Source organism: Lepidochelys kempii, chromosome 2 (genome assembly GCF_965140285.1).
Source record: "Lepidochelys kempii isolate rLepKem1 chromosome 2, rLepKem1.hap1, whole genome shotgun sequence".
Lineage (NCBI taxonomy): Eukaryota > Metazoa > Chordata > Testudines > Cheloniidae > Lepidochelys > Lepidochelys kempii.
In genome coordinates this window covers 219294539-219310231 of record NC_136381.1, presented here as the reverse complement: position 1 = coordinate 219310231, position 15693 = coordinate 219294539, and positions in this window count along the sequence as shown.

Here is a 15693-nt window from a genome sequence, read left to right as displayed (position 1 = left end):
CCCAGGCGGGATATGTCCTTCTTGGATATCATGGGGCCCCCGTGATGTATGGGGCGAGCGTGGGTGGAATATTCTGTAGCCTCTTTCAAAAAGCCGTACCGCTTTTGAGGAGGGGGCTAGAGATTATTAATCCCCACGTAAAACTTCTGCTCAAAACATAGCTAAAGACGTGGTAGGTCATGTTTCCGTGCTGTTCTGGAGAAGGTGGGGAATACAGCTTCACAGGAAGGATCGGGGCTGATGTACATTAAAAGGAGGAAGAGAAAGAGAAATGCGTCATACCCGCGACGCACAGGTCCCCCAAAACCCTTTAAAAGAAGGGCTTTGACACACAGGGCTGGCCATAAGCGAAAGTCCAAGAGGAAGCCTGGGTGAAAGAGGAGACACTCTCCTTCTGGTAAAAGAGATATATTTTAGTCAACATGGCTTTTGTTCACTGCGGGTCTGAAGAGCACAGCAAATCCGAACGAGACTTGTTCCAAATAGCCCCTACGCAGACCGGCATTGAGAAAAGCATTTACATCGAGGTGCCGCCTCTGTCAGCCGTTACGGAGTCTGCCCCCATTGACTTTTTTATAGCAGGGAATGGCGTAGATTATATGGATTTAAACAACACACTGTTGTACCTGTGTTGCAAGATTGTAAAAGGAGACGGAACTGAATTCGCCTTGGACACCGAGGTGGGCCTGGTGAATTACTCCGTGGACTCTATTTTTAGTCAGCTGGATGTCACGCTGGGAGACCGCCTTGTAAGCCAAAGCAACAACAGTTACCTTTACAGGGCCTTTATAGAATCGCTGCTCAACTACAGCTACGACACCCTCGCCAAACAATTTTCCACTGGCCTCTTTGACAAAGGCACTGCCGGACAACAGGAAGAAACAGAGTTGGATGGTAGGAATCTAGGGTTTGTGAGGCGTGCAAAGCTGACTGCCCAAAGCAGAACAGTAGAGCTGCTGGGTCACCTACACAGCAACCTGTTTTTTCAAGAAAAACTATTGTTGAATGGAGTGGATGTGAAAATTAAACTGATGCGCAGTAAAGATGCTTTCTGTTTAATGGGCAGTGCAGCCGAAGGCTTTAAACTGCACATTCTATCAGCATCCCTTTTTGTGAAGAAAGTACGGGTGGCCCCAAGCGTTCGTCTGGGGCATGCTGAGGTCCTGCTTACCGCTAAGGCTAAATACCCCATGGACCGTGTGTGAATGAAAGTGTTTAGCATCCCTGCGGGCAGCAGAGTCAATAACCAGGAGAACCTGTTTTTGGGACAGTTACCCAAAATGCTTGTCCTAGGGTTTGTGGATAATGATGACTTTAGCGGAAGTTATGCTAAAAATCCCTTTCATTTTAAGCATTACGATATTGATTTGTGGCCTTGTATGTGGATGGTGAACAGATACCAACCAAGCCTCTGCAACCAGACTTCGAGGCAGGACACTGCGTGAGAGAATACATGAATCTGGTACAGATGGCTGGTAAACACATGAAAGATCATTCTCTGTTAATCGACTGTGAGGAGTTTGCACAGGGTTACACCTTGTTTGCCTTTGACCTGTCCCCCAACCAGGAATGCACCGATCACTATTCCCTGATTAAAACCGGGAACCTGAGAGCAGAAATACGTTTTGGGAAGGCTTTAACCGTTACCATCAATATGATTGTGTATGGGGTTTTTGACAACGTCATAGAGATAAATCAGAGAAGAAATGTTCTGTTTGACTACATGTGAACATGGACACCGTGCAGCTCTCATGTGTCTTATCAAAGGACCTTTACACGAAAAAGAATTTCTTAGATGTGTTTCCCTGCAATTGGCTCCCTGGCGGCAAGCTGTCTTAGAGACCCCTAGGTTTGGTGGTCAACACACATCCACACAACCAACGAGGTGAGCACTGGCTTGCCTTGTATCTGGTGGAGCGTAACCTTGGAGAGTTTTTTGACTCATATGGGCACCCCCTAGTGTGTTGTTTCCTAAAAACATTATGACAGGTTTTAGAGTAGCAGCCATGTTAGTCTGTATTCGCAAAAAGAAAAGGAGTACTTGTGGCACCTTAGAGACTAACCAATTTATTTGAACATAAGCTTTTGTGAGCTACAGCTCACTTCATCGGATGCATAAAGACTAACCAATTTATTTGAGCATAAGCTTTCGTGAGCTACAGCTCACTTCATCTTTATGCATCTGATGAAGTGAGCTGTAGCTCATGAAAGCTTATGTTCAAATAAATTGGCTAGTCTCTAAGGTGCCACAAGTACTCCTTTTCTTTTTAAAAACATTATGAAATTTTTAAACAAAAATGCCACAGACATTGTGTTTTACAATGGACAATTACAAGACCCCAGCTCCGTCGCCTGTGGCTATCACTGCATGTTTTTCTTACACCATCGTATCAGGGGTTTATCTTTTGACCGGATTTTAAAATTAAAATGTATTCTAATGACTTAGTGCAAAACGACCGGAAGGTGATGAATTTTGTAAAAAATAAATTTAAATTCTTGGACATGCCTAGCCTTGCTCAAAACATGTTTCAACAAGCCCAGACATGTGTATCTTGCAACGATTTTCATAGTCATGTTGCCCAATAAAGCACCCCAGGTGAGGGGTTTAAAGACAATTGATGTTTGGCGGGTTTTTAAAAAACAAACAAAACACAATGACCAATTCAGAAATGTTTTATTTAAAGCAAAACATTACCAGTTTAAAAAAATATTTAGAATGTGTAAAAGATCACACACTGAGCCATTCGGCTCTTTTAGACAATTTTCGTTTTTTAGATGGCAAAAAAGGGGTAACGGTTTCTTGATCCACCCCGGTGTCAGTGGTTGAGGCCTTGAGGCGTTCCAAAAGATCTGTGTTGGCCGCATTGCCCATGACGGAAGATGGTATGTTCAGTTCCGCCATGGCATTCATAGACACATCCCATCCTTTAGGTACACATCTGCTAGGAACAGAGAGCGTCTGGGTGATGGCCCTGACCAAATCGAGCATGTTAGAACCATTAACCACAGAGCCTTTGTACACAAAAGCCCCTTTATCGTTCCATGAAGAGATAGTTTTATCCTGGCCCAGCTTATTTAGCAATATTAATGCATTTTTCTTATAACACCTATTCATGTTATCCAACACCTCCTGAGCAACAGAGTCTGAGGTCTTTGGTGTTTCTGAGGGTTTGGCAGTCACACTCTGTTCCTGTTCTGGTAGAAACAGACTTATTTTTCCTTTATCCACATCGCTCTCCTTCATGTACCTTAGGTACCTTTGAAGCACAGTGCTGTAAAGTTTAGCCTTTTCATATTCAGCTAAGTCAGTTCTTTGAAGAACAGACTTCATTTCAGCATCCAGTAAGCGAATTGTGGTCGTTCTGATATTTTCCTCGGCTGGAGAGGGAGCTCTTAATTGCTCCAACTGGCGGCTGGGCACCATGTACATTTTTTCTGCATACTCCATTATCGATGAGTTAAAAGCCCCGTTATCAGAGGGATAGCAAAACTTAACAGAGATCTGACAAACGCCCAGACTGCTTCACCAAATGCTTCTTTCTTTTAAGTGAAACCCTTTTATTACACAAAGTTTTTATAAGCATGCATTTGTTTTTCAGCACACGCACTTGATTCTGTGTTAAAGGTAAGTTTCCTTTTAAGGTATTGAGTGCTATTTCTGAGATGGCCGCAACTAGATCGTCAGAGGCCGACCACAGTATAGCCCTCCTTTGCTGTGGGGACGATTTGCTAAGTAATTTTAAAAAGCCCAGGTTTCTCTTCACACAGCTAGACATGTTTTCAGTCAGCAGCCCTGGCTGTTAAAAAGGGGCCTGCCAATAATTCATCTCTTTTTATACCCAGCTGTTGTTCTTTTTAAAGTATAAACTGCCGGCCAGTCTGGAAGGAAAAGACCAGTTCTTAGTCTATAAACTTCTGGTGTGGAAGCATTTAAATCCACCACCAGGTAGCCATAAGGCCTTTTGGTAGCATCCTCAAAAGCTTCTAGAAAGAATTGAGCTTTGCCAGGGTATATTTGTAGAGCGAGTGTAGCAATTTGTAATCTATCCCTGGGGTTTTTGAACAGAACCATGTACTTTGTGTTTAGGTTAATAGTGCGACTCTTTTTTCCCTGGCAAAATACGTTCTGAACTATATACATAATGCTCAGGTTCCTGATGATGCACGTACTTGGTAAAGGCTTTCTCAATTTCATCGCTTTCACAAGCAGAGTTCATCAGATGGTCTATGATAATCACGTTTACTTTATTGGTAGGAAACAAACGGTCATCGTCAAAAGCATCAGGCAGCCCCTCCACAAAATTGATAAAGGGGTATTTACAGAGCAGTTCTTTATAGAGAGGTTGCCAACAACTGTAACACCACACAGTATTCTCAGGCGTAACAGACAATGTTTGTTTGGCATCATCCAATACATTTTTTATAAAGTAACTTTTCCCGCAGTTGCTAGGCCCCGTGAGAATTGCAGAAAAGGGGTGTTTCCACCTCGTATCCATTTTTCAAAAGCCATAGGGCAGGGTTTTAAACCCTTCTCCTAGGACCCTCTTGTTGTAAACGACTTTCTGTGTTTTTTAAGGGTTTTTGTCTCTATTTGCCACTGAATTTTGTATCTTACAATAGAGAGCTGTTGCACCTCTATCTTTTTTGAGGGGTTTTCTCGCAGGCCCGTGCAATAGTCCAGGACTAGATCTTTCAAACGGTCAAAGTTGATCTTTTCACAGTTTGCTACATTCAGGGTAATACCTTTGAATTTCATACAGGCCTTTCCTCCCGACAGCTTCTACCCATATGTTTTTGGGCCTGCCGACACAAACTCGGTGATGTGTTGATCTGGCGGGATCTCGCTCGTGAGGGCCCCTGAATAATCTTCCAGGCCCCCTCCCTTTTCACAAATATCACCGAGTCAGTGTCGTGGTACAAGCACTGCTCTTGCAACCCGTCTAGGAGGCTGTAGAGTTCTAAGCGGGCATAAGAGGTAGTGAAACAGGTTATGAAAACATTGGTATAGCCAGAAACAGAATAATGGTCTTTTGCGTGCTTCCAAGTTACGCACGCTGTTTCATCATCGATAAACTCACAGGATGAAACCTCGTAGTTGGGGGAAAACAGGTACTGAAAGAATACGTCACAGTCTCTCACGATGCTGGTATTGGGTAGGTTGGTTCTTTGGGCGAATTTAGCCCACCGAGAATTTAAAAACAGTTTAGTAATTTGGCGTTTAGCGGGGTTTAGCGTGACTTCATGGTGGAGTAAACGCATGCCTTCTTTCTGGTAGAAATTGTTAACGTACTTATTTTGTTTTTCTTTGTCTGTGCACCAGCTGGGATACCCTGAAGCCTCTTGTTTCTGGCAGAGGTGTAATTTTATGTACTCTGAAAAGAGTTCATCAGATTTTTCATTAAAATGCCAGATTTCATAGATTTTAGCCACCACGTACCCCTTCGCTATGGCCGCATTCAATTCCACCATGCACCAAGTCCCCAGGATGGCCCTCTCCTCGTCAGTATGGGTGCACGTCTCCTGCTGCTCAGTTTCTGCACAGGTTTGGCATAGTGGGAACATAAGCTTGCCACCCACTCTGACAGGTGACAATGGGAAAAAGAGGCCTCGTGGGGGTACACTTTAACTTTTGCAATTCCAAAGTAATTTGCAAGGGGTCCAAATTTGTCATAAATTATATCGGAGTGTCCAATAGGATAGTCTTTGGTTTTGTTTACGAAAGGGTACAGGCTGATAAAGTCATAATACTGGATTTCTTCGCTGGGGTTAGGTTTATAATATAGACGGATAGCGTTTGTCCTCCCCCCAAAAAGAGCATCCCTAGACACGAGAGGCTGGGGTAACTGGGCTCGGTTTGAAAAGCTTGCAAGCTCCCTGTCTGTTTCTTTCATCACCTCCCACTCGTGCTCCCAAAGAGTCCTCACTACAAAACCAGTCATTTTAGATAGTCGGTCTTGAGCTGCGTCTTGTAATAAAGAAACCCAAAAGTTGTACCCATCATAGGGTTTTGTGCTTTTTCACAATGACAGGTGACACAATCGTGAAAAAAACACCCATTAAACTCAAAGGCTGGGTGTACCCCATCAACATTGGCATAACAGTCTAAAAAGTAGGGGCCTACCTGTAGTTCCCCACCCTGTAAAGTGTGCCGTATTTGTATATTTTCTTTTCGAGAGGTATACAACAGCTACTGAATAGATGGAGTTGAATATTTCTTTTTCTGCCTGTGATAGTTGTCTGGAGGGAGAAGGCTCCAAAAACATAAACCTGTACCTAGCCATGCAGACAGATGTCAGCATTATGTACCAAAATGGATCTATACACAGTTTTATCTCGGTGAATTTACTGTGTTCTCTCTCTACTATATCGCCCTTCTCTGTCATATTCATAATTTCTTTTCTGTATAGAATACAAGCCTGTCTCAAAATTTTTACATCCTGCTGACAATAATACACAAGCTCTTTCTGCAGGTCAAAAGTCTCAGAGCTGTGTTCTTGATACCAGTTGAGAAACTCTGCTTTTTCCCTGGGCATCATGCTTTCTACACCATAGTGCTCCACACCAGGCATAGGCCCCACATAATTTTGATTTTCTAAAGTGTTAAAAAAATGTGGAAAATACCCTTTGCAACCTTCAAACCCCATTGCCTGTGGGAGCTTGCTAAGCTTCATGGGCAAGAAGTTTAAAGAGTCTATAAAACGAATGCCCAGGGCCTTAACTTCCACACACATTAATTTACTACCCTGAGTGATCAGTTCTATGCACATCTTTTCCTTCAGTAACTGTCTAACGCTGAAGTATGCATCATAACCTTTGGAATTGTGCGCTAGGAATGTGTAGCCCAGGAACTCTTTGCCAATAAAGGTCTTAACAAACATAGAAGACACTCATCGCCCTTAAATTCCCAGGATTTTTCTGGCTTTAGGGACATGGCAAAAATGTAATTGGGAGTGTGCAACCCAGTCTCCTGTGTGCTTTCGAAATCATAAAAAAATATTCCTTTCTGAGGATTCGGGCTTTCTAAGGCTGTCCGTAAAATAGAGGTGACTGTCTATATCTCCAACGATCAAGCCCTGACACTGCTTACACCGCCTCCCTTTACATCTGTGCTGCTTGTCCACGTACAACTGACACTTATCACACAAAGTTTTAGACAGGCATTCAACTTGGTTTTTTGATGCACAGTTGACATGTCTGTCTAAACACTCTTTGGACTGACAATACAGTCTACAGCTAGGACACCTCAGCTGCACACCCACGCTGACTGAGCATGTTGCGCTCAAGCAGAGGCGGCAAAGATACCTGCAAGAGTGGTCGTGACTGTACACCGTGTGGCAAAACTCACAATAATTTTTTGCTTCGAACAACTTTTTCACATCCAGAACCCCATAGTAATGCTCATCGTGCAACAGGATGAAATAAGTCTTAGGGTACACTGGGCCCCCCGTTTTAAAAAAACCCAGCCACCTTTCACCGCATACAGCACCGCCTGTATGTTAACTCCTAAATGCTGTTCAAACTTTGCTACATCACTGAGCATAACCTTTTTTGATCTGACCACCCCAGTTTCTCGTGCAACTTTCTCACCTCCGCTAACAATTCCGCATCCGTAGGTTTATGACCGGACATGATGGCCAAGAGCCCACCCGCAAAACATAGATTGGTACCGGTGTAAGTCAGGTCTACTAAACATTGTCTCTTTTTATGAATAATTTGACTAAGGATAGAATTTAAAACTATACGAGCGCCCCCACCCCTATTGTTTACAACTGTCACAACGAGGCGCAATGTCCCATCGACATGCAATTCTCTATTGCTCTGTAGCAGCTTTGAGGTCTGGTTTAAGAAATCCTCAGTGGACAGCTCATGCCTAGTTCTTCTGGCCAAAAACAAAGGGTTAGTTAAATTACGGCTCTCTAAACGTAACTGAACATAATCATCAGGGCCTACCCTACCATTAATGTCATCAAGAACTAACTGTATCCCTCTGTGTATGGCTTCAACAACCTGTTGAGCTGAATTTATTTCCTCAAGATTGACAAAACGAAATTCCTCACAATACACCAACCCCGCAAATCTAGGTAATTCACGTTGCCAACTTCTCACTCTCTCCATATACACCTCTGCATTTTCAGGGTTACTTGGGGGCTCCTCTATGGAACCATCAGTGGCATCTTCTACATCAGATGCTAATTGAGAGTCAGACTCTGAGGCGCCTCCGTGAGGGTCATTGGGAGTAGATGGGACCCCACCTAGAGAGCCCTCTGGGGAATTTTCTAAACCAGAGTCTGATTTCACGTCCCCATTTTCAGACATGTCCTCCCCATTTTCAGACATGCCAGTTTGAGAGCCTCCGGTAGGGGGCATCTCTTTTTGTTTTGTTTTTTTCCTCATTACCTCATTAGCCCTTTTTAAAATTTTTACAGCGACCCTGGCCTGGAACTTTTTGGCAGCCATCTGTTTATCCCCCAAGTGCTGTCCCCCCTTTTGTTTACACATGAGCTGATGTGCACCCTTGAGGGTGCCCCTTTCCACTCCTAGTCATGCCTGATCAGATCCACCCTTTCCAGCCCTCCTTTCTTTTAGGCCCCCTGAGGATTCAGCATCCATCAGTTTTCTGAACAAAGCATCATATTTTTTCCAAATCTTTTTAGAATGCCGTTGTTTTAGATTTCCCGAGGATACAGTGTCCATCAGTTTTCTGAATGAAGCATCAAACTCTTCCCAGATACTAGAATATGGGGGATCTGTGACAAGCTTATGGTTTTGGGAGAATGGCTTGTCAGTCCTTGGTTTTTTATTCACAACCCCTAGAGCGCCTGCTCAGGGTTTGTGAACGTGTGTGTTTTTGCGCACATTCACAGCCCCTAGAGTGCATGCTCTGGGTTTGTGAATGTGGGTGTTTTCGCTCACAGTTTTCTCAGGCCTTGGTGTGGTGGTGGCCGCTGAGGAACTGGAGTTGTGTTTGCATGGATGTTTTTTACCAGAGTCTTTTGTTTTGTCCTTGGGTTTGACGTATGTGAGGTTTGGACTGCCCTGATGCTTCATCTGCATTCTTGTGCTGTTTTGCCTTGTTAAAGGTCTCAAAGCAGATTCCTGGTGTTCTTTGGTGGTTGTTGGGGAGGTGTCCTTGTAGCTCCCACTACAGCCTTGTCAGAAGGGCTGCACATGCCTGATTTGGGCAGGGGAAAAAAAACATTTTACAAAAATGTAACTTTGCCAGCTTTCACACCCACACCTATGTATTTACTTAAAATACAAAACCTCATAAATTAACCAGACTAATAAGCAAAATATATTTACCCAGCTTCATCCATCCATCCGTCACTGATACTGGTGAATTTTTCTTTTCAGTTGTTATTAAAGGTCTCAAAGCAGATTCCTGGTTCTTTGGTGGTTCTTGGGGAGGTGTCCTGGTAGCTCCCACTACAGCCTTGTCAGAAGGGCTGCACGTGCCTGATTGGGGCAGAGGGAAAAAAACATTTTACAAAAATGTAACTTGCCAGCCATGTGTGCTTGGGGCCTTTGGGTTAAAAAACTGCAGAGCTGGCGTTGCTGGGCAAAGTAATGTAAAACCCGCCGTTGCTCATTTTCTCTCTCTTTGCAGGAGGAATAACTTTTGTTTGTTTTTTGTTGTTGTTGTTTGTGTCTAAATGTCACAGAGTTGAGAAGCTTTCACCCAGCTGTTAAACTTATCAGACCACCCCAACCATTTCACCAGTAGTTGCTTTTTTCTCCCTTTTCCTTGCTCCGCTAGAACTTTTTCAATCCTGTAAATCCTGTCTCATTTGGGGTTTACTTTTTGTAATTCTTCAGGGTAAAAAGATCCAGTAACTGTCTCACCCTTGTAATCTTTTAATCAGTCTACAGGTCTCTGACCCCTGGTTAAGGCTTCATCCACTATGAATATCTCATCGGTAAATGTCTGTTCATAACCTTTCTCAAAAGCTCCTTTGGTTTTAGATAGTCTCATGTGGTCGCCTTTTCTAAAAGGGGCAACAAGCGGTTTTGTTTTAAAACCATCTTCATAAACCGTTTTCCATACCTTCAGAGAATTTGAAGGGTTAACATCAGCGGGTCTGGTACGTATAGTTCTGTGAAAGCTCTGGTTGTAACTCTTTATAAAATCAGGTAACACATCTATGTAGAGAAAGGTGTTATGGGCTGTAAAATATCTCCACACCCTAGTTTTTAAAGTTCTGTTAAATTGCTCCACAACCCCTGCTTTGACTTCATTATTAGTAACAAAATGGTGAACGACGTGCCGCTTTAACAATCTGCTTAAGGGTTTGTTTAAAAATTCTTTCCCCCGATTGGTTATTAATTTTTGAGGCACATGCACTTTGCTAAAAATAGCTTTAAAGGCCTTGGATACCTCACCACTCATCTTGTCCCTTAGGCCTAAGGCCCAGGCAGATAGAATGTCTATCACCGTTGAGAAGTACTTAAAACCGCTGTTGTGTTTGGAGAACCGGTGCATATCCACCAAATCTGCCTGCCATTGCGCATCCACATCTGAAACAATGGTCTTGTTTCTTTTAAAACGTATTCGAGCCGGTTTGTGTAAAGTGTAAGCATCCTGGTCTGAAAGACAAGCTGTTACCTGTTTCTATTTAAAGTTTTACTATGCTTTTTGGCCACTTGAAAAAGAGGGTTCACCCCGCCAAAGCTCCTAACTTCCCCAGGGGTGTAATATATTTTCTTTAACAGAGCCGTCTGTGGAGACATGACTATTACTGGCAACATCTTTTACTAACACAAGTATGGGGGGGGGCACATTCATATTAACACATTTAAATAAGTTTTATTAATCGCCTGGTTTAACACAACCTTTTACAACTGCCTGTAAAAATGGACGCCATGACTCCTAACATGAGGGAGTCTGTGCTTGTTCATTCTTCCATTTTGTCCTTTTCCTCTTGAGCTCTGTGTCTCAGACATGAGCAAAAATAGCTGATGCATGATACATTTACTCCCACAGGGCTACTGATGTGTAAGTTCTCAAAGGCCTCTAGAAAGGCATCATCGAGCTGTTGAGAGATTTTTTCAGAAAAGAAACAGTGTAAGCACCTCACTGCTTGGTTTTTGATTTACACAATCCCTGGTTCCTAGCCCCATTACACCCCCACCCCCGACCGTCACTTCTTAAACATTCATTTACCTGAGCCACGTCAAAACCCATCCTGATAGGTAGAGGGTGGTGGGTGGAGTTGTTAGAGGGGTCACATGACACACCTTGCTTCCAGTCATGTGGCAGCCTTGACCCGGGAAGTAATACCCCCATGGGGCGGGACTTCCGGTAACAGGTGTGCAGGGTTTAAGGGATCAAGGGATGGGGTTTAAGGGGTCAAGGGGTCAGGTTAGGGTTTGATTGACAATAGGGCCCTTATATTACTTGTGTTCAAAAAAGAATTACAAAAGTTCATGGAGGATAGGTCCACCAATGGCTTTTTGCCATGGTGGTCAGAGATGCAACCCCACTCTTGGGGCAACCCTAAACATCTGACTTCCAGAAGTTAGGAGAGGAAGACAAGGGTAGATCAATCCAGCTGCCCTGTTCTGTACATTGTCTGGAAGCTCTGGTATTGGCCACTGTCAGAGATGGGATACTGGGCAAGCTGGACTATTTGTCTGACCTTGTATGGCAGTTCTTATGCTCCGCTCTTTTTTCACAGACTAGCTCTTCCATTCTGCCCTGCTCTCCTCATTGTGCCAAGCTCCTCCCATAACCCTCTTTCTCCTTTGTGTACCATCTGACCCTGCACTGGTTAGGCCTCAGCTGTGTCCAATTTTGGTCACCAATGTATAGAAACGATGTAGAGAGTCAGGAAAGGATCCAGAGGTGAGAGAGAAAGATGATCAAAGGGATGGAATGCAAGACATACAAACAAAGGCTGAAGGAACTGGGTATGTTTAGATTAAGGGGGGATATGACAATGGTCTTTAAATACTTGAAAGGCTGACATAACACAGATGGAGAAAAGTTGTTCTCTTTTGCCACAGAGGGCAAGACAAGAGGCAATGGGTTCAAACTACAGCAAAGCAGATTTAGATTAAATCTCAGGAAAAACTTCCTAACTGTAAGAGCAGAAGGACAATGGAACAGACTGTCTAGGGAGGTTGTGGAAGCTTCTTCACTGGAGGTTTTCAAAAGGAGGCTGGATAGCTATCTGTCTTGGATGCTTTAGACACAACAAATCCTGCAGCTTGGCAGGGGGTTAGACTAGATGACCCTTGCAGTCCCTCCTAACCCAGGGTTCTATGATTCTATAACCCTAAACCAAAGTACAAGAGAATCCCAGTCTTGGCTGTCCTGATAGTGTGGCTCAGTGTCAAAAGTGTAATAATTAACTCAGAATTTCCTTCTAAGGGATGTAATTGAGTTTATCTTGCAATGTCAAGAAGCCTTAAATGCTTTTAACACAATTTTGCTTATGCGAATGACACTTTAAATTAAATGTGTTTAAGTGAAATGCTTATTAGCAAAGCAAAGGAATGTTCAGCAGTAGAGGAGAGGGTATAACGCAAATAAGTGATATTTGAGCAACCCACTTGATTGTTTATCAGTTGTAGGTTATATTGTGCATTTAAGGCACAATCTGCATTGTCATTCCTTGCCCTGTCAGGATAAACTAGTGTAAATCTTACACCGACAACACCCTGGTTGTCGGCGGGCAGGATTGAACCTGGGGACTCTGGAGCTTAGTGCATGAGCCTCTACCATATGAGCTGAAAGCCAACTGCCTGTTAACAGCAGACTCATTTTATCTCTCTCACTAAGTGGTCTCGGTGCCACTAGATGGGACAGAATACCACACCCAGGAGATGTGTGGGTTACATAAACCTCTGGTGAGTGTGTGTGTTACAGCTTCCTCTTTGTGCCTGATCCACAGCGGATATGAGTCTATTCCAGCCCCAAGCTAGGGAGCCATGGCTTTTTCACTTAAGCTGGGGTAGTTCATGATTTTAGCTCTGAAGTGCGGTGGTTCAGTCCCCATTTGTGTTGGCCAAAATGGTGCTCATCATACTAGCACCAGTCCAGGTGAAGTAATTCTTGAATTCCTGAACTGCAAGGCCTGTGCATGGGGGAGACTCCTTGTATCTTTTCCCCATATTTCCCCTCCTTCTGGGGCACGGCACAATCTACCCATTTAAACTCTGCCAAGTCTTGCAGAGAGGTTAAAGCTTTGCTATAAAACTTCAGAACCACAGTGTATTTCCAGTTTTATTTCACACTGGATGTGCAATGGGGATAGGAAATTATAAAACAATCCAGAATTAAACATTACTTAGGAATCCCCTTATGAATCATTATCGTCCATTACACCAAGAGGGGGGGTGAGATTTCCATTTTTCTCTGAAAAGCTCAGTGCAAAACCAGTTGTGTTTTATTTCAGCGTTCAGATCTTGATTGAAACTCACATGGGACAGGAAATTTAAAGCAAACATTGCTAATCCAGCCCACTGTCTTTTTGTTTTACGAGCCCTAGAAACAAAAACAAGCTGTTGCTCCATAGGAGATGGCTGACCCTGGTTTTGTCCCTTTGCATTTCTGTTGTGACCATGTACTGTATCAAGCATGATGGTCCCTTAGAGCTTATCACTGTGATATAACCACAATCACCTAGATAGGTACTTTGCTTGATGTGCACAAGCACTTGACAGAAGAATACACGAATTTTCTTTTATACCTGGTCTTTCCTACAATACTTGAGATACACCAATGTGTTTTTTGAAGTGATAAATACGAAACAGGTAATGCAGTAACTCTGTACTGCAAGCAAAGTAGAAATTATGTGCTCAGCAAGAATTCTTGGACATTAGAGCTTGTTTATTATTGAGAGAGGAAATGCGAGCAGAAGAACAGGGCTTTCCCCCCGTCTTTTCTACCATAGGATCTTTAAGTTTCACCCGGAGAGCCATTATCTCAGTTTAAGATTCCAGCTGCCAGGGCAGCACCACAATGCTCCCTAGCCTCTACTGCAGCTGAACTGGGGATTAAACCAATGATGTTCAGGCCAGGGCTGCTGGTTAGAACGTCGCAGACTGAAGTAAACTGACAGACAGTTCAGATAAGAAATAGAAGGGAATGCACAGCAGGAAACACAACTTTTATTTCCAATCTGTCTGTAGTGATCTAACTGGAGTAGCACTGTGGGCCTTCTTGGTGCTTTGCCTCGACATGGCTGTGGGTCTCCCCAGGCGGAAATAAGTCTCTAACTCCAATGTCTGCAGAGGCGAGCTCCACCCATTCAGTCTTATCACTTTCTGGATGGGGTTGAAGGGCTCAGCCCCAGAATGTTCTACAACAAAAAAATAAATCTAACTCAATACTGGGCCATCTCCCAGTCTTCCAGTGGGGCATTCCTGCCCTTTCCCCTGGCTTGGTTCCCAAATAATCTCCAATGCGCACGTCTCACTCTTGGGGTCTAACTGTCTTTCTCCGGTGGCTGCTCTGCCTAACAGGCCCGTCTCTCCATAACTCTGCAAGAGAAGCTCCCTTAAGGCAGAGCTCTGGCCTCTTTCCTGGCCAGCCTGCCCTGAACTGAGCCAGTCTCTCTCTGTTTATTTCCCCTCCAGGCGTGGCATTTGCTGTAGGCACAGTGGAGCAGGACTAGCAAGACCCATAGACTATCCTTAACCCCTTCTCTGCTGGTGTGGGACCTCACATTGTCCTTTAGTTTTGTATTTGTCACAGTGATTTCCAGTGACCTGCAACTCACATTCTCCTTTGCATTTGTCTGTTCTGACTTCAGCTTTTGACATTGGTCAAACAGTTTTATTTACTTTAAACAGCTTAATCCAGTCCTGGTTGTTGTTTTTTTCAAACCATCCCTCACTCAGTTATCTATTGTGTGCAGCCATTCCCAACCATAGAAGAGGAGCAGGTAATATTTTTCTATGAGTTCTTTTTATTTAAACCTCTGTAGTTTGGGAATAACACTCAGTAGCAGGAAATATACCCAAATGAGAGACAATGTGTGACAACAGAAACTAAAGACCAAGAATATGACTGTGTTACGATAAGTGGTTTTGAATTTTAAAGAACTCTTCACTCTTACTTTAAAACTGAAAATGTTTTGCAGTACTTTGGAGATTTTATTTTTCAGTAAGAAACACAGCCAGATTATGAAGAGGCAAAGAATATTTGATGGAAAATCAGGGATGCGTGGAAGAGGAACAATTGAGAAGTACTCTGTTTTGCTATACATGCCACTTCTCTAAGGAGCTAGCCATGCTGAAAGAAACTGACAAGACTGCAACTCAGATCACACTGTGATACACTAGATAGTCACTCATCATTCCAGACTAACTTCCATTTTTTTTATACTCGGATAATCTAATGTTAAGGTTGTGACACACACTGACAAAGGCATGGAAATTAAAAATTAAGGTTGGCATCCTGTTCCTTATTATTTCATGCTGAGAGTTTGAATCTATCCTCTGCCACTTGGACACAAATTGATTGTCTATAAGCCTAATGTCATCTCACAGCACTGCTTCTATGCATTCTGGGTTCACTTCCTTGACTCAGTTCTTCCTCACAGGTTGACAGCATGGTGGAGGAGTCATTTCATCCACAATTTGGGTAGAGAATGCTTAATATCACATCACTCTTGAATGACATACAGTGCTCAGCCTAGTCAATAAAGGGGCAGTGTTGACTCAGTAGAGGCAAAATCAACAATTTAG